General features: G+C 46.6%; 1 long non-coding RNA gene and 2 other non-coding genes across 3 annotated transcripts in view; 2 read left to right on the forward strand and 1 right to left on the reverse strand.

Moving 5' to 3' along the window:
• Positions 1-10957, forward strand: part of LOC109488925 — an 11602-nt gene extending 645 nt beyond the window's left edge. The window contains exons 2-4 of the long non-coding RNA XR_004618944.1: positions 1368-1521; positions 9330-9510; positions 10920-10957. This is a non-coding gene — a long non-coding RNA (uncharacterized LOC109488925). The remainder of the gene's footprint in view (positions 1-1367; positions 1522-9329; positions 9511-10919) is intronic.
• A 4137-nt stretch (positions 10958-15094) lies between these two features.
• Positions 15095-15177, forward strand: TRNAL-CAG. The gene has a single exon. It is a non-coding gene; the product is annotated as a tRNA-Leu (tRNA).
• Positions 15178-15430: 253 nt separating this feature from the next.
• On the reverse strand, positions 15431-15513 carry TRNAL-CAG. Its single transcript has one exon. It is a non-coding gene; the product is annotated as a tRNA-Leu (tRNA).
• Positions 15514-18442: the final 2929 nt, after the last annotated feature.

The raw sequence follows: 18442 nt of genomic DNA on the forward strand, positions 1-18442 counted from the left end.
CTACGCGCGGCGTCGGGGCGGGGAGCCGCCTGCAGCCAGGTGCGGCCGAGCCCCGGCCCCGCCCCCGCCCCTGCCGCGGGCCCCGCCCCTTTAACCCTTCGCTGGCCGCCGGTCGATCCCCCCCTCCCGCTAGCCATTCTTGGCCGCGTCCACTTTCCAGACGGGGAACTGAGGCCGCGGTCAGTGAGGTGGCTCTGCCACAGCCAGCCTGAAGAGCCGCGCTTTTCTCTCCCAGGGAAAGCCACCTCCGGGGAAGCTCCCTCAGCTCGCCGCGGCTTTGACCGTTGCTCTGCGCCCTGCCAGTCCCTTACAAGCCCGACGTAAACGGGGCAGGCTGGCGGAGCGCAGTACTCCGAGTCCTCTCCTGGATGCCTCTAGGGCGCCTCTCTGAAGTTTCTCCTTACAGCGACTCCTCAGGAGTCCCGGGAGACCGACCGAGCCCCCAGGAGGTGAGGGTCTGGGTCAACTGAGGCTGCTCGAGACTCAATTTATGTGGTTTTCACTTCTGAACATACTAAGCAGTAACTTAGATCACTGAGCCTCAGTTTCCTCGCCTGTAATATAGGGATGTGAAAGGACCTCACCTCACAGAAGCTCCTGGCACACCGTGAGGAGGGCGTGGGGGGCACTCACAAGGTGGGAGATAATGGAGCTGCGGTGTCATTACTCCACCTGCATCCTGAAACATGTGCACGCCCCCTTGCGGCCTTAAAGGCTTGCACAGAGTATCAAACAGTGTTTGCAGAAGCCCTACTATGTGTCAGGCCCCATCCCAGTCCCTGGGGTACAACAGGTACAAGCCAGGCAAGGCTTCTCGGATCCCACTTTCTACTGTGGGTGACAAGTGGTAGACTGGGAAGAAAAAACCATCTCAGTGACAAACGCTGTGACTAAAATAAAATAGAGAGGTGTGACAGAGATGGCCAGGAGGCAATTTTTAGATAAACTGGTCAAAGAAGACCTCTCAGAGAGGTGACATTTATGCAGAGAGCTGAATCATCAATAGGGGCTGCCTTGGGAAGAACTTAGTAAGTGCAAAGGCTCTGGGGCTGGAGGAAGCTAGACAGTTTGAAGAACAGAAAGATCCTTGGTGGGACTGGGGCAATGTGAGCAAGGGAGGAGATTCAACAGGTATGCAGGGACCAAGTCCCATAGGGCTATTTAGATGCTCCTATTAGTTTCCTGTGGCTGCCACCTGACCCTGGTGTCTTAAAAACAAACAAACAAACAAACACCAGAAATGTATTCTCATATAGTTCTAGAGTTCAGAAATCTGAAAGCAGTTTCAGTGAGCCAAAATCAAGGTGTCAGCAGGACCCGTCTTCCTCTGAAGGCTCTAGAGGAGAATCTCTTTCTTGCTTTTCCAGTTCCTGGTGGTGGCGGCTGGCATTCCTTGACCTGTGACCTCATCTCCCCAGTCTCTGCCTCAAGGATCACATTGCCTCCTCCTCTTCTATAAGGATCAAATCTCTCTTGGCGCCTCTTGTAAATACACCTGTGATTGGATTAAGGCCCACCCAGGTAATCCAGGATAACCTCTGGCCTCAAAAACCTTAATTTAACCTGCAAAGACCCTTTTTTCTTTATACAGTAAAATGTACAGATTCCGGGTATAGCGTCTGATATATTTGGGTAGTTATTATTCAGCCTACTCAATAATGCAGGGGAGAGGTTAACATTTTATTCTAAGGTCCGGTGGATTTCTAACAGGAGAGTGACAAGATCTGATGGCCAGTATCTGGTGGAAAATAACACTGGTTGATGATGACTGAGCCCTTTACCCACTGCTGGATGTTCAACCCCTTCCCTCATGAGGCACCTGAGACCCTCCTCGCCACCCCACATGCAGTGGGCACTCAAAATGAGCCGTGCTTCTTGGTAGCTGCAAGCCAAAGGCCAGCCTCCCTGTATACTGCACAAGGCCGAGTGCAGAAGAACAAAGCTCTTGGGTAAACCTTTAATTTTATTATGACACAGAAAACAGTAAGATGATTGTTTCCGAGGCAGAGTCTAAAACAGTAGAGTGTTTTGGTTTTGGTTTTGGTTTAGATTTTGTTTTTTCGGTTAATCCCACTTTCATTCCTTTCAAATGGCAGCAAGCAAGAGTCAATCACTGCATTGTTTTTTACTTTGACATTTTCTTCCAGACCAAATTCACTCGCCCCCAGTCAGAAAAAGTGGGAAGGAACCTGTCCCCAGGCTGGAACCTGCCACCCACCCAGAGTCTCCACTGGCGCCTTAGAAGCTCTGGGATGGGTGGGGGAAACAGAGAGCCCGGGATGACGCCCGGCATGCCTGTCCTTCCCCAGGCTAGTCCCCTCCCTGGAGTCTAAGCCAGCCATCTCCACACAGAACACATGCCTTTGTCTCAGTTCTCCCTTTTATAAAGACTCCCTACTCAGGCCAGGCCCCTACTGTGTGCTGGGCCTCCCTGCCTTGGGGTAAAATGGGACATGCTGGAGAGGCAGTAGGAATTCAGGCAACAAGCAGACATTTAATGTGTACCTTGGATGTGCCAGGCGCTGGGGACAGAGCTGGGAGCCATCCAACCAGAGACCCTACCCTTAGGAAGTCTGATGGGGAAGACAGACTGTCTAAATATGCAAACCTGCAGGTAAACTGATAATTACCAATTGTGGTAACATGACTACAGGAAAAGAGCAGGACCCCATGGGAAAGAATAATTGAGGGTTGGGGGTTGTCAGGGAAAGTATAAACATTTAAGCAGAGACCTGAAGGATGAATAGGAATCAGGCAGAGAAAGCCACGATATGTGCAAAGGCCCTGAGGCAGGAAAGACTCTGGGGTCTTTGAGGAAGGACAGAAGGTTATGAGCTGAAGGGATTGGGGAAAGATGAGGTTCAGGAAGGAGCCAGGACCCAGATCCCCTGGTTCTTAAACCCTTGGTAATGGGGTAGATTTTATTATTTAAAAAAGCAAAACAAAACACCCTTGGAGGGCAGTTATATCTTTTGATTTACAATTTTTTAAAATTCATGAAGGTTCCCCTGGGGCTCATCCAACAAGCAGCTTCCAGAAGCCAGCTCTGGGAGGTATTGATTATAATCAGCAGCTATCAATTAAACACTTTCCCAACTGGCCCTCTGCTCAGTGCAATGGGGTTGATTCAATTTCTTTATTTTAATTGCATAATTAATTCATTAACTGATTTCATTGCACATCACACACACATACCTCCAAACCTGCACCTTTGATGTAGTTTTGGAATGTTGATGAGGTCCAGATGCGATGGCCAAGAAAGAATTCTGGAGACGTCTTTGGTGCAAAAAGGTGATTTTATTAAACCACAGGGACAGGACGCTTAACCGACTGAGCCACCCAGGCATCTCTCATATTTCTTTCTCCTTGAATTTAAGATTTGAACCCTTTGCCCTGGTGTAGTAGGGAATTTATATTGCCCAAAGAGAGGTCTGCCCTTTGCCCTCAGCTTCTGGAAGGTAATCTCTACACCTTTGGAAAGTCTTGCCTGATAGAAATGTCTCTGTTTAGGGTGGGGTTTGGCCACACCAGCTATTCTAACAGTGTGGTTCAGGTTCGGGAAGCTTGATCCAGCTCATTTCGCTCCACTGGGAGAAGCTGGAAACAGATCAGCTATGTGGGCAGTCAGTCACCTGTGGCCACAGGAGAAAGGTCCTGTAAAGATTCTGGACACCAAGGTGGCAAGTTTACCTGGTCGGTGATGCTCCATGTGTCACACATAGTCACACACAGTGCTCCACAGTCACACATCAGTGCTGAGAAAATAATGCATGGAATCCATGATTCCCTGGGGGAGGGGACAACAGTTTGGAAGCTAAAAGTCACCCTTTTATTTATTTATTTATTTATTTTTAAGATTTTATTTATTCATTTGACAGAGAGAGAGACAGCCAGTGAGAGAGGGAACACAAGTAGGGGGAGTGGGAGAGGAAGAAGCAGGCTCCCAGTGGAGGAGCCTGACGTGGGGCTCGATCCCAGAACGCCAGGATCACGCCCTGAGCTGAAGGCAGACGCTTAACGACTGAGCCAACCAGGCGCCCCTAAAAGTCACCCTTTTAAAAATTACACAAGTCCTCAGTTCCGGTATATTCACTGTAGTGAACCATCATCACTATTTAATTCTGGAACATTTTCATCAGCCCCGTGTGCCCTTCCCTTGGCTGATTCTTATCTGTCTCCTTTAGTAGTACACAACTGTCATTGTGAGTTTAACAGTTGTCAAGACTTTGGATGAGTCCTTCTAACTAATGGATGATTGCACCTGAGGGTGGTCTGGGGGACGCCCTGAACTCTGCCGTTTTTGTCAGAAGTGACATTTGTCTTGTGCGGTACTGGGCTCCCTCTGACGCGGCAGCCCTGTTTGCGGTTTTCAAATGGGATAACCTGTTTTTATATTTTGCATACTCACTCTTTGTCACTTTCCTATGTTACCCCTGTTTTCTCCTACTTTGTCTCTTTCACTCTGTAGCATTTTGACAAATGTGTACAGGCATGTAAATGCCACCAAGGTTAAAGTATAGATCACCCCAGAGAGTGCCTTTGTGACCTCCACCCTGGCCCCAAACGACCACGATCTGTTTTCTGTCACTGTTGTTTGCCTCTTCTAGAATGTCATATAAATGAAGTCTTACAGTAGATACTTGTGGCAGGTTGAATAATGCCTCCCCTGCAGAGATTGTTCGATCCTAATCCCTAGAACCTGTGGACGTTACCTTTGTGTATGTATGTTATTTTTTTTTTAAGTAGGCTCCACACCCAGTGTAGAGCTTGAACTCACGATCGATCCTGAGACTAAGAGTCACATGCTCCATCGACTGAGCCAACCAGACGCCCCTGAACATGACCTTTTATAACAAAAAGGGATTCTGCAGGTGTTATTAAGGATCCTGAGATGAGATTATCCTAGATTATCCGGGTAGGTGCTAAATGAAATCACTGTGTCCTAATAAGAAGGAGGTAGGGGTGCCTGGCTGGCTCAGTCGGTTAGGCATCAGGTCATGCCTTTGGCTCAGGTCATGATCTCAGGGTCTTGGGACCGAGCCCTCCATTGGGCTCCCTGCTCATCCAGAAACCCGCTTCTCCTTCTCCCTCTGCCTGCTTGTGCTCTCTCTTGCTCTCTCTCAAATAAATTAATAAATAAAATCTTTTAAAAAAAATAAAGAATAAAAGAATACATTTGTGGTTTTTTAAGCCACTAAGTTTGTGATAATTTGTTACAGCAAGAGGAAGCTGATACAGTAGTCCTTTGTGAAAAGCTCCTTCACGTAACATAAAGCTCTTGAAATTCATCTATGTCATTGAGCATAGGTTAAATAGATTGTTTCTTTTTAATGCTGAATGTATTCCGTTGTATTGATATACCACAATATCTTTATCCATTCACTAGTTGATGGACATTTGGGCTCTTTCCAGTTTGGGTGGCTATGAATAAAACTGCTATGAACATTTGCATGCAGGCTTTTTTGTGTGAACACATGTTTCCATTTCTTTTGCATAAGTACCTAGGAGCAGAATTGTTGGAGCCTATGGTAGGTGTATCATTAACTTTATAAGACATGGCAAAACTGTTTTCCAAAGTGACTGCACCATTTTTCCCAAGTGGCTGCTCATGACTGGTTTTACAGATGAGTAAACAGCTGGAGAAAGGGCAGAAACTTGCCCGGGTCACCAACTGAATTAGAGACATCAGCAGAACTAGAATCATTGTCTACAGCTTCTCATCCCCAGCAGGGATCCTGAGAGGCAGGCCTGCCTGCGTGTCTCCCTCCCATTTCTAGCGCGGCTGCTTCTGCCCCTTCCTACCTTCTCTCCCCTCATCCAGCCCCAGCAGGATGGGAGATCAGAGCAGCTTTCAGTCCATTGCCGTCCCCACCCCAGAAGATGCGGACTAGTGGTGGGAGAGGCTTGGGGAATGGGCATCAGTGACAAGAACCCCTCTTTTAGGATCTGAGGGCAGTGCACCTCCCCCCAGAAATGACCTTTGTGCGGGATGTGAGGAAATTTTTGATGGTCCAGGGGCAGTCATCAAACCCTTCAAATGCTTCATTATGAGCACTTTGGGTTTAACTTTGCTTTCAGTCTGATAATGCCGACGAGAAAGCCTCCTTCGGTGCTGATATGTCTTTAACACCTAATTCTGTTTGTCTCTGTTTAGTGAGCAAAGATTCTGGCTAGAATTTAATGGCAGTGATTGGCTCCCATTATGCTTATTTTTACTGTGACCTTCTATTTATGGGTAATGATACAGGTTTCCTATTATAGCCATATTATAAGATTCTTCTCAAAATACATGTATTATAGTTTTTTAAATGAGGCCATTACAAGAAAATATTAGTTTTTAAAAAGCGCACTCAACTTGGGGCGCCTGGGTAGCGCAGTCATTAAGCGTCTGCCTTCGGCTCAGGGCGTGATCCCGGCGTTCTGGGATCGAGTCCCACATCTGGCTCCTCCGCTGGGAGCCTGCTTCTTCCTCTCCCACTCCCCTACTGTGTTCCCTCTCTCGCTGGCTGTCTCTCTGTCACATAAATAAATAAAATCTTTTTTAAAAAAAAGTGCACTCAACTCTTGCATATATGGTCAAAGGCGTGTTGAGACCATTCACTAGGAAAAGGGCAGTCTTTCAACATACAGTACTGGGAAAATGGGATGTCCATGTGTAGAAAAATGAAGCTGGACCCTACATTACACCATCTGTGAAAATTAACTCCAGTCCTGGCTGGCTCATTCAGAGGAGCATGTGACTCTTGATCTTGGTGTCATGAGTTCAAGCCCCACGTTGGGTATAGGAATTTCTTAAAATAAATAACTTTTTTTTAAAAGCAAAAACACAAAGACCTAAACATTAAGTCTAAAACTACAAAACTCTCAGAAGAAAACACAGGGGGAAAAAATCTTCATGACATTGGATTTGGCAATGATTTCTAGGGTATGACGCCAAAAGCACAGGCAATAAAAGTAAAAATAAACTGGACAATATCAAAATTAAATTTTCTGTGCATCAAAGGACACAAAATGTGAAATGGCAACCTATGGATTCGGGGAAAATATTCGCCAATCATATATCTGACTCGAGGGGTTACTTTATGGAACATGCAAAGAACCCCCTACAACTCAATCACAAGAACAAAGTGAAAAAAAATGGGCAAAAGACTTGAATAGACATTTCTCCAAATAAGATATACACATAGCCAACACGAAAAGATGCTCAACACCACAAATCAGTAAGGAATTGCAAATCAAAACCACAATGAAATATCACCTCACATTCATTGGGATGGCTGCTATCAAAAAACCCCAAACAAACAAACAAACAAACAAAAAAACAGTCAAAACAGAAAATATGAAGGGCTGGCAAGCATGTGGAGAAACCGGAACCCTTGTGTACTGGTGGTAGGAATGTAAAATGATGTAGCTGCTGTGGAAAACAGTATGATGGGGCACCTGGGTGGCTCAGTCGGTTAAGCATCTGCTTTTGGCTCAGGTCATGGGATCGGGTCTGCATCGGGCTCCTTGCTCAGCAGGGAGATTGCTTCTCCCTCTGCCTGCTGCTCCCCCTGCTTTGCTCTCTCTCTCTCTGCCAAATAAGTAAATAAAATTAAAAAAAAAAACCAGTATGATGATCTCTCAAAAAAATTAAAAATAGAATTACCGAACCATCCAGCAATTCCACTTGTGGGTATCCGTCCAAAAGAACTGAAAGCAGGGTCTCGAAGAGATATTTGTCCTCCCATGTTCATCGAAGCATTATTCACAATGGCGAAAAGGTAGAAGGAACCCAGGTGTCCACTGCTGGATGGATATACAAACAAATGAGGTATATCCATACAGTGGAATATTATTCTGCCTGAAAAAGGAATAAAATTCTGACCCATGTTAAAGCATGAACTTTGAAGACCTTATCTTAAGGGAAACAAGCCAGTCACAAAAAGACAAATACTGTGTTATGATTCCACTTATAGGAGGGTTCAAGAGTAGTCAGACTCATAGGAACAGAAGGTGGAACGGTGGTTGAAAAGGTGGAACAGTGGTTGCAGAGGGCTGCAGAAAGGGAGGACAGGGAGTTAGTGTTTAATGGGGACAGAGTTTCACTTGGGGAAGGTGAAGATGTAATGTGATGATGGTTGTGTAACAGTGTGAATGCTGCAGAGCCTTACACTTAAAAATAGGAAAGATGGTAAATCTTATGTTTTGTGTCTTATTCTCTTTTTAATTTTTGTTTATTTGAGAGAGACAGAAAATCATGTGTAGGGAGAGGGGCAAAGGGTGAGGGAGAACAGACTCCCCTGCTGAGCAGGGAGCCCGACGTGGGGCTCGATCGCAGGACCCTGAGATCATGACCTGAGCCAAAGGCAGACACTCAGCATACTGAGCCACCCAGGCGCCCCATGTGTCTTATTCTAAAGAAGTTTTGTTAACATGCACAAGTGGTACGCAGATCGGGAAAAAATGGGTAATAAGGGCCTGAAGTTTAGGAAGCCTGGTGATCCGGTCCAACTCCTTCCTGTCACCACTGGGGCATCCGTCCATTGAAGAGAGGGACAGGAGACACCTCAAGGTGCACAGTAAGCCAATGTGGCGGCGGGGCCAGTGGCTCCTTTTGTCATGGTGCATTCTCCTCACCCCTTTGGGTACATCCAAGGAGCAGGCTGGAACTGGGGTATGCAGGAAAATCAGAGCCAACTGTGGTGGGCTCTAGGAATTCTAGGCAAACATCCATGTCTATGAAATGCCACCACGCTTGCACTTCTGGTGTAGAGAGAAGATGTGAGCCCTTCAGGGTGGAGGTGCCTTTGAACAGAGCCTTGAAAAGAGGAATCTGAGAAGGGGACGTCCTGGGTGGAAGATACAAGAGCAAAGGGCAGACACCAGGATGCTGAGTAGTTTGGGCGGACAGACTGTGTGCGTGTCTCTGAGCTGAGAGACACAACCAAGACCTGGACGGGGTGGGCAGGACGCTGGCAGGGTGCTGCTAACCTCTGGGCAGTTACTGATTGGCTCACAATGAGGCAAAGATCAGACTCGAGGTCTGGTTATTTTCCTTACCCAGGCCCTTCTGCCTGCCGGGACTGGGAGAGAGGCTGTTTGGGGTGGGAGAGCCAAAGCTCCAGAGAGAGGGCAGTAGGATCAATTATTTGTTCAGAGATCCACGGCTCATACTCCTGAGAGATGAGGCCAGGGCCTGGGCTCAGGTGGACTGACCCCATTCTGTCCAGGTACCAGCTGCACGAGGAGGTCTGGGGTGGCATTTCCAAAACTTCCTGCCTGGGCACACCCGTCTCCTGTTGTCTCATTTGCTCATTTATCTCCTTCTCCACATTTTTGTGTCCTAGGCCTTGGGGATTCAGTGGCAAAGAAGACTCTTGCAATCTCTGTCCTTTTGAAGAGCTCCTTTTTAGAAACACAGGGAAGGGACATGTACCCAGACAGGCCATCCATTCCAACTGCTGTGAGGGGCTGCTTGAGGGGTTGGCCCAAGAGCTTGTGGGAACACAGAGGAGGCCAAAAACTTAGGTAAGTGAGAGGAGTATCAGGGAAAGCTTCCTGGAGGAGGCAACAAAGGAGAAGCAACCAGGGGGAGGATAAACTCTGCCAGCCTCCTTCAGCCACCCTCCCAAGGTGCAAGATCCAGCTCTGGCCATGGGGGCATCGACACTGTCCCTCTCCCAACCCTGGCTACTGCTGTCGGGAACTGCCCCCATCTCTCCATGCTTCCCAACCATGCCTGCAATTCCAGGACCATTCTTGAAACCTCTTCTCCAGGACACCAGGCTTCACCATCTCCATTATCCCCAGAGCTTTCCTTTTTTTTTTTCTTCTTTTGCCCAACAGGACATTGGCACATGCCGATCGTATACACAAGTCTGCAGATGCTATAGTACGAGCCATGTGTAGATAAACAGTCCTATTTTCCCACTGGATGTAGAGTACACTTTGTTAAAGGATAAATTTTTAAAGTAAAATGTAAACAAAATTGTGTTGTGGAAACAGTATGGCAGTTCCTAAAAAAAAAAAAAATTATATATGATCCAGCCACTCCACTTTGGGGTATATGTACAAAAGAATTGAAAGCAGGATCTCAAAGAGGTATTTGTACAACCATGGTTTTGTTTTTATTTGTTTTAAGATTATTTATTTGAGAGAGAGAGAGAGATAGTGGGAACAGCAGAGGGAAAGGAAGAGAGAGAAGCAGACTCCCAGCTGAGCACTGAGCATGGAGCTGGACATGGGGCTCCATCCCAGGACCCCAGATCATGACCTGAGCCGAAGGCAGACGCTTAACCAACTGAGCGACCCAGGAGCCCTACAACTGTGTTTATAATGGCATTATTCACAATAGTTTAACCATGGAAGCAACCCAAGTGTCTGTCGACAGATGGAGAAGCAAAATGTGGTATAGTCATACAATGGAACATTATTCAGCCTTAAAAAGGAGGAAATCCTGATACCTGCTACAACATGGATGAACTTTTGAAGACATTATGCTAAGGGAAATAAGCCAGTCACAAAAGGACAAATATAGGCTCAGTCAGTGGAACATGTGACTCTTGATCTTGGAGTTGTAAGTTCAAGCCCCAGCTTGGGTGTAGAGATTAAAAAAGGACAAATATTGTATGATTCTACTTACATGAGGTACCTGACCGGTCAAATTTATCGAGACGGAAAGTAGACTGGTGGTTGCCAGGGGTTGGGGGAGGAGGGAATGAGGGGTTATTTTTTAATGGGTATAGAGTTTCAGTTTTGCAAAATGAACATAGTTCTGGAGATCCATGGTGGTGATGTTTGCATAACAATATGAATATACGTAATGCCCTGAACCGTATGCTTAAAAATGCTTAAGATGGTACATTTTATGTTATGTGTATTTTATTTTATTATTTTATTATTTTATTTTTTAAAGATTTTATTTATTCATTTGACAGAGATAGAGACAGCCAGCGAGAGAGGGAACACAAGCAGGGGGAGTGGGAGAGGAAGAAGCAAGCTTCCAGCAAAGGAGCCTGATGTGGGGCTCAATCCCAGAACGCCGGGATCACGCCCTGAGCTGAAGGCAGATGCTTTAACGACTGAGCCACCCAGGCACCCCTATGTTATGAGTATTTTAATAATAATAAAGATGCACTAAAAATGTAAAATATCTATATTATTTGCTAATAGGTGCAAAACTGGCCTCTACCACAGGGTAGAATCAATTGTATCTTACCAGACAAGATTTATTTGCATTCCTATGAACTGAATTTTAAATAATTGAAAATAATACATGTTATTTAACCCAATATATTCAAAATATTATCATTTAAGCATGTGATCAATATAAAAATCATTTTTTTTTAAAGATTTTATTTATTTATTCGACAGAGATAGAGACAGCCAGTGAGAGAGGGAACACAAGCAGGGGAAGTGGGAGAGGAAGAAGCAGGCTCATAGCAGAGGAGCCTGATGTGAGGCTCGATCCCATAATGCCGGGATCACGCCCTGAGCCGAAGGCAGACGCTTTAACCGCTGTGCCACCCAGGCGCCCCTAAAAATCATTTTTTAAAGAAGATTTTATTTATTTATTTATGAGAGAGAGAGAGCGCGCGCGCGCGCACAAGAGCAGGGTGAGGGGCGGAGAGAGAAGCCGACTCTGCTGAGCAAGGAGCCTGATGCCAATGTGGGACTTGATGCGGGTCTTGATCCCGAAACTCTAGGATCATGAACTGAGTTGAAAGCAGACGCTTAACCAACTGAGCCACCCAGGTGCCCCTCAATATAGAAATTATTAATGAGGGGTGCCTGGGTAGCACAGTCGTTAAGCGCCTGCCTTCGGCTCAGGGCGTGATCCCGACGTTCTGGGATCGAGTCCTACATCGGGCTCCTCAGCTGGGAGCCTGCTTCTTCCTCTCCCACTCCCCCTGCTGCGTTCCCTCTCTCGCTGATTGTCTCTCTCTCACATAAATAGATAAAATCTTTAAAAAAAAGAAATTATTAATGAGATATTTTACATTCTTTTTTCATAGTAACGTCTTCCAAATCCTACACGTGTTTTAAACATACAGCACATCTCAGTTCTGACCGGCCGCGTTTCAAGTGCTCAGTAGCTACAAGTGGTTCGTGGCTGCTGTATGAGGTAGCACAGCTGAGACAACTCCTAATATTCCATTGAAAGAACATCCAGGAATTTTTTTGCCTTTTTCAAAGTCTTTCCCAATTTTTCCTGGCAATTTTTTTGTTAAAAAAAGAAGAACCCATGTTATCCATGCTCATTATCCAAATATCAAATGCAGGTAACCAAAGAGGAAAAAAATCACAATAAATGCCCCCAACCAGAGATAATCACAGTTGCTCATGTTTCTATAGCCTCTGAGACTTTAATAGACACATATATATTTAATTAATTTAATTAATAGACACATAATGTGTCTATTAAATATATATTAATATATAAATTATATATTATGTAACAGATAATATATAATAAATTAATATATTTATTTAATAGACACATTATATATTTTAAGTAAATAATTTTAGTTACATACAATACAAATGTGTAAACAGTATATGTTTTTAAATTTATATATTTGTTAATATGTAGACTATGAAATTGGATTGTTTTAAGAATTTTTTAAAAATTTAGAAGAGCTTTAGATTAACAGAACTATTGCAGAGTACAGACAGTTCACTTATAAACCATACCTAGTTTCCTCTATTATTTTTTTTAAGACTTTTATTTATTTATTTGAGAAACAGTAAGAGAGAGCACAGAGGGAGAGGGAGAGGAGGAAGCAGATTCCCCACTGACCAGGGAGCCTGACACAGGCCTGATCCAAGGACCCTGAGATCATGACCTGAGCCGAAGGCAGACACTTATCGGACTGAGCCACCCAGGTGCCCCAATTTCCTCTATTATTAACATCTTACATTGGCATGGTGTATTCGTCACAATGAGCCAATATTGAGACACTATTATTAAAGTCCATGCTTTATTCAGATTTCGTGTTTTGCTAATGTTCTTTTTCTGTTCCAGGATCCTATCTGGGACACTACATTGCATTTACTAGTGATGTCACTCTTTAGGCTTGGCTGTGACAGTGTTTCAGACATTCCTTGTTTTTGAGGACCTTGATAGTTCTGAGGAGTGATGGTCAAGTATTTTGTAGAATGCTCTTCCATTGGGATATGTCTAATATTTTTCTTATGCTTAGACCTGTAGTAAATAATGCATTCTAGGGAGGAAGACCACAAGTGCCATTCAAGGGCACAACATATGAAGGGTGTATACTGTCAATGTGACTTAATCACTGTTGATGTTGACCTTGGTCATCTGGTGAAATTATATTTATTTTTGATTAGATTATATATGCAAATGATACAAAAATTTAAAGTACAAGTTAAAATTCTCCCTCTCACTCTTGCCTCATCCTCCTTCAAACACACAGGGGTTGCCTCCCAGAAGACAGCCACGTCTAATCCCTAGAATATATCACTTTACGTGGTTGAAGGGGATTTTGCAGGTATGGCTAAATTAAGGATTTCAAGATAGGGAGATTACTCTGGATTATCAGGATGGACCCAGTGTGAGCACAGGGATCGTTATCAGGTCAGCTTCAGGGAAAAACCATGTGAAGACAGGAGCAGAAGTTGGCCCCCTGTGGAAGTAGGAGCCAAGGAATGTGAGTGGTCTCTAGAAGCTGGAAAGGGAAAGGAAATGGATCTCCCCTAGAACCTCCCAAAGAAATGCAGTTCTGATCTCTGGAATTGTAAGATAATGAACGGCATCATTTTAAGCCACTAAGTTCAGCATAATTTGTTAGCGCAGCAATAAGAAACGAATACTGGGACTCTCCAATCCCCTAACTGGATTTTCCACCAAGTGGCTATCCAAGCCTTGTCTTTAATGCCTCCGGTGACGGGGATATCACCGTCTATACAGCATCTTGTTTGCTTTCCAACAAGTTTTTTTCTTTTCCCTTTCCTTTCCTTTTTCCTTTCTTTCCTCCCTCCCTCCCTTCTTTCTTCTCAAGATTTTATGTATTTATTTGACAGGGAGAGAGAGCACAAGAAGGGGGAGCAGCCGGCAGAGGGCGAAGCAGGCTCACCGCCAAGCAAGGACCCTGAGGACCCCAGGACCCCGGGATCATGACCGAAGCAGAATGCAGAGGCTTAACCAACTGAGCCACCCAGGCGCCCCCAAGATCCATTGATCCATCCTTCCTTCCTTCCTTCCTTCCTTCCTTCCTTCCTTCCTTCCTTCCTTCCCTTCCCTTCCCTTCTCTTCCCTCCCCTTTCCTTTCTTTCCTCTCTCCCTCCCTCCCTCTCTCTCTGTTTTTCTTTCTTTCTTTTTTTTCCCAAGCTCTTTTTTCAATGGAAGACTTCCTCTGTAACTATCCACCCACTGAACGCCCACCTCAAACCCCAGGTCCTGGACCAAGGACGGACGGACACAGTCCCAATCCCTTGTACACATCAGGCATTTGTAGACAGATAAATGGTCTCTTCTCCAAGTTTCACAGCCTCTAGCGTTTCCCCTGTTCAGTTTATCAAAAAGGTATAAAAGCCAACTTTCTCTGGATGCGGCTCCAGTTAAACAGGTGTGGAATGGGCTCCAGTTGCCCACGGCTTCCAATCCCGAGGAGCTCACGGCAAAGTCCATCAGAGAGCACCTCCCTTCCAAAAATAATCGTCTGAATCCTCCTCCCCACTACCCTCAGGGGCCCAGCAATAGTCCGACCTTTACCACCGAGAATAGCAGTCGTTAAAAATAATAGCACGTCTTCAGGTTCCAAGCCTTGGCGAGTGGCTAGAATTTAACAATATAATTCTTTTCCATTGTGTTTATTTTTAGGGTTATTTTCGATTGATGGCAAGGGAAACTGATTTTTTCGTTTCTGCTCAGAGTTTCCATTTAATACATACGTAGAAAAAAGACTGAATCAGTTGAAGGATAACAGTAAGTCTCGGCAACACGGGTAGTTTTTTTTACCTGTGGACGCCTGAAACCGCCAGTCTAGACGCGGAGCTGCCAGCTTTTACCTCACAGCTGCTTGGCCGGTTTCGGAGCCAAGCGGCACGGAAATAGCAACTATTCTAATTCCCTCAAAGAGATTGTCAGGAAGTCAGGATGGCCGAGCGGTCTAAGGCGCTGCGTTCAGGTCGCAGTCTCCCCTGGAGGCGTGGGTTCGAATCCCACTTCTGACAACCCGTAACTTTTGTCCCTTTCCTCCTGGAACCTTAGAAGGGAGTATGTACGTTTGACTACCCTAAAAAAGGATCTGCAGTACAGATAGGGGCTTTCTTTTTACAGCCCAAAGTCAAATAAATGTCATTAGGAAGAAAATGCCCGTTAAGAAGGAAATACTTGTTTCGTAAAGAGATTAAATGGAGACTATCCGAACATGTGAGGCCATCACCCAGTTGCCCTGCAGCTGTTGGTGAAAAACAAAAAGCATTCTGTCAGGAGTGGGATTCGAACCCACGCCTCCAGGGGAGACTGCGACCTGAACGCAGCGCCTTAGACCGCTCGGCCATCCTGACTGCTCGCTTTACGGTTTGCAAGCAAACCTCTTCGGAATAGTTCTAGAGTGCGCATGCGTAACGAACGGCGGTTGGGAGGGCGCGGGGACGGGCTTTATTTCGCGCCGGATGTTGGGGAGAACTAGAAAGGCGCGCAGGCTCGAAGGGGCGGAGCGAAATGGGACGAGGACTGGCGGAACGAGGCACTCAGGTGGCGGCAGAGGGCGCGCGCAGCGTGCTGGAGAATCGGGGACGCTCATTTTGACCCGCAGGCATTCGCGCCTCGGAGGAGCGCTCATTATGCCCGCGTGCAATCATTTACGGTTCAAGCCGGCTTTGAGACTCGCGTATCTGCCAGCACCGGGGCATTTCTGCATACACTTCCTGTGCATTCCCCGCACGAAGCATTCAAGCCCGCGTTCCCGCACTGGCTTAGAGCTGTCTGCTGGCGCCCGTACGAGGTGAAATCCGGACATCGTAAGGTCTCATCGCACGCATCTCGCGTTCACCTTCCGAACATGTGTCGAAACTGCAACTTCACATTTATATGTGTGGTACAGCCATTTATTCAGGCTCGGGGTTACACCGCGCCCTGCAGCGGCACAGCGGGATACGCGCTCTGTACCTGACTGTGTCCCTAGAGCCCAAACCGGGTTTGGCATACAGTAGGCGCGCAGGGAATGTCTGTGGACTAATCTTTCCCTCGCCTCCCGCTTCCTGTGTTGTGTCATGTGGTGATTCACGCTTCCTCCGCAGTCACCGCCCCTCACCCCACGCCCCGCCTCGGTGGGAAGCAGATCCCGACCCCCGCAGCACCTTCCGCCCCCTCCCTCCATAACCCCAAACTGGCGCACTCCCCCGGCTCCGTCCAGGGACCAGAAGACTTCTGGGCCGCGAGGGCGCCTTTCTCCAGGGGATTTCCGGGAGGGAAAAGGGCACTTCCACCCTCCCAGGATGTCATACACCCCCGTTCGCAGGCTCCCCCGAGGCCCTGAAGACGCAGCGCCTAAAGAAAGGGGGGCAGGAAAGCGAGGGGACGGGAGACAGATGCTCTGGCGAGGCTGGGCCCTTGCCTGGCTGTGTAATGGGGGTCTGAAAGGTCACTGAGGGTGACTTCTCTGAGCCGACCCTCGAGTCCAGGGGACAGACCCAGAGACTGTGAGTAGCGGAGTCACATTTGTCCCTCATTGCCCTCTGACTCACCCGAGATGGTACCACAGAGCAGCCTCAGCCAGAGAACATTCCCTACCAATCCTGGCTCCGGTCCCTTTCGGACCCTCAGGGCTTGGGATGCCAAGGGGTGGTGCGGCTTCTGGGGTATGCAGAGGTCCTGGTTATTTAACGGGTCGTGAACCTCTCCGTCCGCTTTCCTTCCCAAAAATGCCCCCTCCTCATTGGCTGTCAGAATTATTTCTTCGCGTTCAGCAAGGAACTCTTCTGTAGCTTCTCCTTAAATACAAATTGCCCTGGACACTGGAACGGGCATCCACAAACATTAGGGAGCACTTGCTATGTGCCAGACGCTCTTCTAGATGCTGTTACAAAACAGAATTTCTGCCCTCAAGATACATTCAAGCATGGGGTGAAGGGAGAGAGAGAAGACATAGGTGAATGGCAAAATGGCAAAGAAGGTCAGGTGCTGATAAGTGCAGGACAGAGGATGTGTCAGGAAACTTGTAAGGTAACCAGCAATCCTGTAGGGGCACCAGTTCTGGCCATCTGATTCCACAGGGCGTTTCATTACGTCTACAAACAAATGAATCTTGTCCATAGAGCTGCAAGTGGATTTTGTTGGGGTGGAATGCAATTAATGATTGCCTCCTGGATACTGACCATCTTCCAATCTACTTAGAAATTCATTTCATCATTCCCGATTGCCAATATACATGTGTCTATACATGTGTCTTTAAAGATTTATTTATTAGAGAGAGTGAGGAGAAGGGGCAGAGGGAGAGGGAGATAATCCCAAGCGGGTGCCCCTCCAGGGTGGAGCCCTAGGCGGGGAGATCATGACCTGAGCTGAAATCAAGAGTTGGAGGCTCAGCTGACTGAGTCACCCAGGCACCCCATACATGTATCTTTGAATTCTTAGACCCAGTTGTAACAACTTACTGGTTTCTCGAAATTAATGAATTCTGTGAAATCTTTGACTTGTGTTCATTTTATATTTCTATGAGAATCATGATTTTACCTTAAAAAAACTCTTTTAACAATGATCAAGAATGACTAGGAGCTCTCATAGGAAAGGTGGTAAGTGAGGGCCTCTTGGAGGAGGTGACACTGCATTTGAAAGGGAAAGACAAACAAAATCTAAGCTGGTGGCATTCTAGATGGAAGGCGTAGGCAATGCAAGGGTCCTGAGACAGGGAGGAGTGTGGTCTGTTGGAGGGGCAGCAACTAGTGAGGCAGGGGTAAGGATGGAGGAGGCTGAAGTCCATGTCACACGGCTGGCATGCCAGGGAGGAGAATTTGGATTTTCTTCTCTGTGTGATGGTGTCACTGGAGTGCTTTAAGCAGGGAAGTGATCCTAACTGGATCCAGTTAGCCTTTGAAGATGATCCCTTTGGCTGCTGCTGGGTGGTGGATGTGAGAGGCCAAGAGAAAAATCAGAGCCCAGGGAGAAGGCCATGGAAGATGAGGTGGCTAGACCAGGAAAGTGAAGATTGCAAAAGATGGCTGAATTCAAGAGTCGAGATGTGTTTTGGTGGTAAAAAGAGCCAGCCTTGCTGGCTGGCTCGTGCACGTATTGGGGCGCAGATGTGGAGAGATGGGACGCAGGGATGGGACAGAAAGTCACTAAGGCCATAGAGGGGCCAGGTTACCAGATACTCACAACTTCTCTTGAAGGCAAGTGCATCAGACAGGTGATGCTAGCTCCCCCCTCCTGCCCCATTGCAGGAAGTTAACGGCTCAAGACAGTCTGAGTGACTGACTTGCCAAGGTCCTCTGG

The sequence above is a fragment of the Ailuropoda melanoleuca genome, chromosome 12, assembly GCF_002007445.2.
Source record: "Ailuropoda melanoleuca isolate Jingjing chromosome 12, ASM200744v2, whole genome shotgun sequence".
Taxonomy (NCBI): domain Eukaryota; kingdom Metazoa; phylum Chordata; class Mammalia; order Carnivora; family Ursidae; genus Ailuropoda; species Ailuropoda melanoleuca.